Raw genomic sequence first — 7,064 nt, forward strand, 5'->3', positions numbered from 1 at the left:
TTCCTGCTGCTCACATAGGATGCAGTGACTAGAATAAAGACTCACAAAAAACAGTCTGCTGTGGATTAGCTATAAATATAGAACTGTTGTTACCTGTGTATAACTTTCTTTATAACAAAACCGAGCAGAGAGCTTGACAGTCTAGCAACAGTGCAATAGGTTATTACACAGAAATCCACGTGTCCTGGGTTCCTTACTAAAACAAAGCTATTCATTCCTTCTAAAGCCGAACAAGGAATTTATTAGTGGAAAATAAATACTTTAAAACTTCTCTCCCTATGGAAAATCTCTGTCTCTCACACATTCACTGTGGAGTTTTTCCCCAGAGTAATCAATACCTTGGTCTTCTTTCCCACTGCGAAGGAGTAGATGTATCTTCTTACTTCGAAACTGAGTGTAACACAAAGCTTCTGTGTGCACAGTCCTTAGAAGTTCCATCTAAAACAAGAAGGCAAACAAGAAAATGATGAGAGTTACATCCAACCACAAATCTTTCCGATAGATGAGATCTGTGCAAAAAGCATGCTCTGAATGAAAAAAAAAAAAGAAAAAGTGAGATGTCTTGCATTATATAGGAAGAACTATTCAAGGTTTCTCTAGCCAGATATTAATTCCATTCTTTACCAACTGCTGATAGTGGTTGCCTAAGGAAGAATTTAAGACCAGGACAAGTATACAGGGATATTTATCAAGTGTGTTCTCCATAATTTGAGAGTCTGTGAGTTAGTTTTGCATTTTTGTAATTCAGGCTTAAAAAGAATTCAATGAAATGTTCCTAGCCCTGAAGGGAAAAGGGAGAGTATTTCTAATGAATACTTATCAGAAAAAAAAGAAGAAGAAAAATACCCCCCAAACATCCCCACCTGCTCCCTAAAATATCCTAGCCAACCAAACCAACCAACACCCAACAACCAAACACCCAAGATTACATAACAGAAAGGAAAGATGTCAGGGTCAGAGTAAACCTAAATATTGTCACTTTTTTATAAAATAAGAGAGGAGTGAGGGGAGGGATATTTTGCATCCGGATGCTTCTTAATCCTCCACAGATTCCATTTTTAGGTAAGAGTGCTTGCTACGTACAGCACCATTTTTGACAGTAGGGGAAACAGCATTCATCATTTGCTGCTTCCCTAATCCAACAGGCAGAATTAAGGAGTTGCAATAACTGGATAAACTGAAACAGTACACCTCAAGAACACCAAGAAGTAGCACTGATTTAGTTTTGTAAAAAAAAAGACACTTCCTTCCATTGTTATGAACATAATGATAGTAATTTTACTCTTCCGTTATTTTCTCCATGTATGGAATATGACTCAAACTTTTAAGTCTAGGTGAAAGAAGGAGTATTTTTAAATTGCCAGTGGATGTGACCCACCTTTTTTTCCTGAAGCTGGATTTCTGGAGCAGGAATCTACAGGAAGCATATTAGTCAAAGCAATATTCTACTGTTATGAAAGGAAGAGCCAAACCTAAATGCTTTCTCCAAGAAAACAAATAAAATTATACCCACAACAGGAAAACATCTAATATGTCTGGTTTTACGTAAAGATTTTCTTGCCAGGTTTACTTCCTCCAGGAGACAACAAAATAATTGCTGCACATCAGCTTTCTAGTGCTGCTCAAACACAAGTATCCCTGCAGCCTGCTACTGTATGTACAAATTATTTTGTAAATATTTAATGTATTTCTAATCATTAAAAAATCATAATTAATCAAGGAGAAGGTTTTTTGGATCAAATTGAGAGTAATTTAGAAAAGGTATTTTTTTAACATTCCGGTTCTTTAAAAATACTTATTTTATTGTATTCCAATCAGTATATGCAAATGTTTGCTTTAATTAAAGTAGCACTTATCTATTTACTTAAATTTTTGCAGTGGTTGCTGCTTTAAATCTGCCCTTCCATACAGAGCACCAAGGGCATTTCAAGTTTATTGAATGAACAGGCATTACAGGCTGATTTCCATACAGTGTTTTTACCCTTGTGAGGGAAGACATTACTTAAATTAAATGATGCCAATGTCAATACCATGTCATGGACCTTACATTTGTGTCAATGAATAATAATGTTTGGTGCAGGGTGGAAAATCTTCAGCGTTGTTTCTAGTCACTACAATTATTACCTAAAAAAAAATAATGGTCAAGTTCTGCTCAATCGAATTTTATGGCTATCCTCGCTTGCCCTGTGGCTGCCGCGCTGCCTCTGAAACGTCGGGGTACTCCAGGCAGGCCTTCCGAAAGCTTGGTGTGCAGGGACATCTAGCGGCACAAGGATTGCAAACCTAAGGACAGGCTGATTATTCCAGAGCCTGTGACTCCTTCAGGAGACCCAGAGAGGGGCGACCAAGGAAAAGAATGTGAATTCTTCCTGCTTTCAGGGACTCTAAGGAAGATCAGGAGCCACTTGTACTGTTAGCTTCAGATGCCCTTTCACCAAACGACCCTTGTTAAGAAGGTAACAGGGAAGAACCTTGCTAACATTTAAACCTGTCATGTTGCTCTAATTTCTTGTATCAGTGAACAAGTCAACACGTGGCACTGCTGAATCTGCAATCCAGGACTGCTGCTATTTATTCTAATGACAAGTGTCTGCTTTTCATTACTTTATGTCCTTTTCTACACAGGTTCATATCATCAAAATAACTGAACAAATTCCCTTAATTAGTTTTAAAATATGACTAACTTTAGTCATGTTTTGTTTTTTTTCTTTTCTTTTGGAGAGAAACATTGACTGTGAAATGACTTCTAAGTAGGCAAAGTTTGTTTATGCCTCTCTGTTTGAATATATGTGTTACTAAACAATTGCACTACATGAAGCATAAAGGGGTGATTAATTTATCCTTAGTTTGTGAAGGTAGAAACAGCTGAGAATTTGCTCCTTTGAACTAGACTTTTAGGATAGTTCTGACTCCCTCAAAGGCAGTACTTGATTTTATTGTAGGTAATTTTTTTATGCTGAAAGAACAGAACTGTCATTTCTGGACAGCAGTGGTTACACATTTTCTACATCTGATTGTAGCTTACTGCAAACAAACCTCACTGACATAAGGTGTCTCTCTGACTTTAGTGATAACCTGGTTTTAAATTAATATGGAACATACCCTGGGGCGTCAAATTATGCTAAGCCTTTTGACTGTAGGGAATAATAGGAACAAAAAAGGAAAAAATAGACATAATATATGTTCATGTGAGCATATCAAATATTTCGACTGATTTGAAAAAAAGTGTTCAACAATGAAATATTTATTATGAGCACACAGAGAAAGTGAAAAAGAGAGAGAACACAGTTATGTTATGACCAGTTCCTTTATGTGCACCAAATAATTTAGGCTACATCAAAAGATAAGCAGATACTACTAAAGATATGATTTTGAAAGCCCATTTATATTATTAACACACTTTCCTTCTGCCATGCAAAATTTTCTGTAATCATAAAAGTTTTGCAATGTTAGAATGTAAAATTATAGGAAACAAAAGCAATGTAAATGGAGATAAGAGCCTGCACAATCTGTACTGATTTCTTGTAAATTTATTGAGATTATTTTACTGAATTAAGAAAATCCAAACAATAGTTTGGGGTGGGGTTTTTTTTTGATTTTCCAATTGCAAAAAATATAGTCACCATTGTCCTGTAAAGGTTAGTTCTCATATTACACAGCAAAAGGCTCCCAATCAGATTATTTCTATTGCCTCTGATTTTCACATTTTCAAAATGATGATGTTTTCTGGGAAGATACATCAGAAATTATCTTCAAAATTTGAATTATGAAGACCAGTCATTGATAAATCTACAATTCATAAAAATCCATAGCATCTTCAACTTCCAATATTGCACTTTTTCTGTAATATTCCTGTGTTGGTTTTGCATGGCCTGGTTTTTGGTAGCGGGGGCCACAGAGGTGGCTTCTGTGAGGAAGCTTCTGGAAGTTTCCACCATGTCCAGCAGAGCCAATCTCTGATGGCTCTGAAAGATGGACATGCTGCTGGCCAAAACTGGGCCAATGAGAGAGGCTGGTAAAGCCTCTGTGATGACATATTTAAGAAGAAAATCAAAATAAAGTGTGTGCAGTTTTTTCTAGTCAGAGAAGAGGAGGTGAGAACGTGTGAGGGAAAAAACAACATGGTGACACCAAGGTCAGTGAAAAAGGAGGGGCAGGAGGTGCTCCAGCCACCGGCGCTGAGGTTCCTTTGCAGGCTGTGGTGAAGACCATGGGGCAGCAGCTGTCCTCCTGCAGCCCATGGGTCCATGGGGGATGCAGAGATCCACCCGCAGCCCATGGGGGAGGTGCTCATGCTGGAGTGGGTGGGTGCCTGGAGGAGGCTGTGATCCAGTGGGAGACCCGGTGGAGACAGAGGGCCCTTGCTTCCAGTCTGGAGCAGCCTGTCCTTGGAGGGCTGCACACCATGGAAGAGAGACCCATGGCACAGCAGTTTTGGGAGGGCTGTGGGCCCGTGGGGGGGGTTCACGCTGCAGCAGGTGCCGTGTGGCTGGGGGGCCCCCGAGGGGGGGCACGCCGGGGAAGTTCACGGAGAACTGTCTCCTGTGGGAGGGACCCACGGCCCCACAGGGGAAGACTCCTCTCCCTGAGTTATGGAAGAAAACCTCAGGTAATGAACTGACCAAAATCCCCAGCCCCGATCCCCCTGTGCTGTCTGTCAGTGGGAAGGAGGGAGGGGTTGGGCAAAAAAGGTATTCTTTAAGGACTTATTTTTACATTTCATTATCCTGCTCTGATTTTGTTAGCACTAAACTCACTTTGTGTCTTTAAGATGAGCTTGTTTTGCCCTTGGAGTGTTTTCTCCCAGTCCTTATCTCAACTCCTGAGCCCTTCATCAACTTCTTTTTCTCTCCTCCGCCCAGCTGTGGCAGGGGAGGGTAAGTGAGCAGCTTATGGGTGCCTGCCATTTGGCCAGTTTCAAACCATGACAATTCCTAATAATTCTTTCTTGCATCTGGTTGTGAAAAAATTTCATCCTCTAATTTTAATACAATATTAAATGCTCCAGAGCTCCATCTTTCATATTAAACAGCCATTTTTCGCCTTGATAATTCATTATATACCTGGCATCAACAGGCAAATATTTTATTCACATGCAGAAGAAATCTCTGACAGCTGATTATGCTGTCATATTTTCCCCTGTAACTCAACTTATCAAAACATTAGCCAGCATTCTTGTGAATCACCATGGTAATAGTCACCAGATGTAGTATATGCAATGAACTAATTTTGGATAATAAACTAGAAGCTACTTCAGGGGAATTAGGATTGTGAAGGACTGCTGTTTCACACATACCGTGATTAGTCTATATGAAAAAAGTAGATAATGGCCAAGAAATCAAACAAATATGATATGCATATGAATGGTATGATATGATATATGAATATGAAGTTCAAATGAATTTGATCAAGATCTGTACCTCAGGTAGTTTAACAAATTATTTAACTACATTCATTGTCTTCAACATATATTCAATTGAGCAGAGTGCTCCAATCAGTATTATATAAAAACAGATTCTCTTCTGATGCTTGGAGCTGAGCATCACCACTGTTGTCCATGTTACTGGGAAGAGAATATGATACAAAACACTGAATATTTGATTTTTGCTTAAGTAACATTTGTATTTGTACAGCGATGGAAATATTTAACAGTCATTTGCACTACCATGTGACTGAGTAACTGAGACCAGATGCAATACTCAGATAATGGACAGGTGTTGGGTGAAACTCAGCTCTGTTGCAGGAAAACTAGCAAGTTGTAACCAAGAGTTCTTCCTCCATATTTGAGAGAAGAAAAGCAGTGATTTATTCTAGCTGTTCTATTATGTACAAATATTTACGAGATCACTACGGCCCTGGCTGCAACAAGTTCTGCAGTGTCCATCCTATCCCATTCCTCTCCCTTCCCCTTCTGGAACTGGGGAGTGAGGTCAGGATCACTTCTGCTTCTAGGTGGCAGTGACTTTGGATAAGGTTTGGGATCAGCCTTTATGGGTCTCCTCCTCCCATGAGGGCTGTGCTGGAGCTCAGCCCCTTAGCCCTGGCCATTGCCTGGCCTGTGCTGCAGGGATACCCTTTGTTGATCCTTGCCTTCCTGACTTATCAGACATTGCTTGGATAGTCATCCTGTGGCAGCTCTGGTGGGACCTGCTCTTCTGTCCTTGATAAGGGCTGCAGGATTATATTCCACATCAGGACTCTGCAACACCCCATGCAAAGCGCATAAATGTGTATGTCCCTGTGAGAGAGTGAAAGAAGGTGACACAGAAATGTTGCTTATAGCACTACTCTTTACCTGTACTGAACAGACCTGAGCCAGTGGGAGGAATTGTGGTAATTTCTGTCAGCAGCTGCTGGGTAAAGAGGAAAATTACTTGTTTCCGGTCTCTGCAGAAGCCTATGGGCAAATGGCTAACTAGTCATAAATGGAAAAACCATGAATGGAAATTTTCAAAACTTCCAAAATTCCTGTTTTGAATTTTTTTACAAGCTTTTTTCTCTATTAAGGAGCAATAATTTAAAATTATTTCCTTCCCATGGAGCAAATTTCTGCACAGCTTTACTCTTTACCTAATCTTTACCAAAAAAAAAGCCCAGATATTCTGAAATTCAAGCCCAGACCTCTGAATAAGGTCTCCATAGCTCTTTGCTGTTTGATTAAATGAATCATGGCTCTTGCTTCAGTGTGAAGTATGAATAGTGTATATTCATTTCCTAAAATCATCAGTTATGCAAAATAACTTGAGGGTGTGGATAGTGTGGGGGAAGCGTATCCCAAGACACTCAGCACTGGCCTGGTTTTACTCTGACTGAAGTTAGTGAGAATTTTCCAGAGTTTAACAAGAGCATCAGTAAGTTAATACAGCTTCCTTTAAAAAGTCTTTTCCTTAGTACTTCTAAGCCGCTTTGAAAGCCTGAAATGAAAAAACCCTTTAGAAGAGCAAAACTGCTGTATTATCATTATATTGAGACTGCTTTACTTAAAAAAAAAAAACTAAACAAAACTGTTTAAAAGAAACCCTGTTTTCAATGACTTGGAAGAGTTAGGGCTTCCTGAGAAGAGC

The 7,064-nt window shown here is 39.5% G+C and overlaps 1 long non-coding RNA gene across 2 annotated transcripts in view; it reads right to left on the reverse strand.

Moving 5' to 3' along the window:
* The window catches only part of LOC108445489, a 191,368-nt gene that overhangs the window by 27,739 nt on the left and 156,565 nt on the right, over window positions 1-7,064 (reverse strand). For both annotated transcript variants that reach the window (XR_001860369.1, XR_001860368.1), the window contains exon 3: window positions 339-438. This is a non-coding gene — a long non-coding RNA (uncharacterized LOC108445489). The remainder of the gene's footprint in view (window positions 1-338; window positions 439-7,064) is intronic.

This window comes from Corvus brachyrhynchos, unplaced genomic scaffold, assembly GCF_000691975.1.
Source record: "Corvus brachyrhynchos isolate BGI_N302 unplaced genomic scaffold, ASM69197v1 scaffold331, whole genome shotgun sequence".
NCBI classification, from domain to species: domain Eukaryota; kingdom Metazoa; phylum Chordata; class Aves; order Passeriformes; family Corvidae; genus Corvus; species Corvus brachyrhynchos.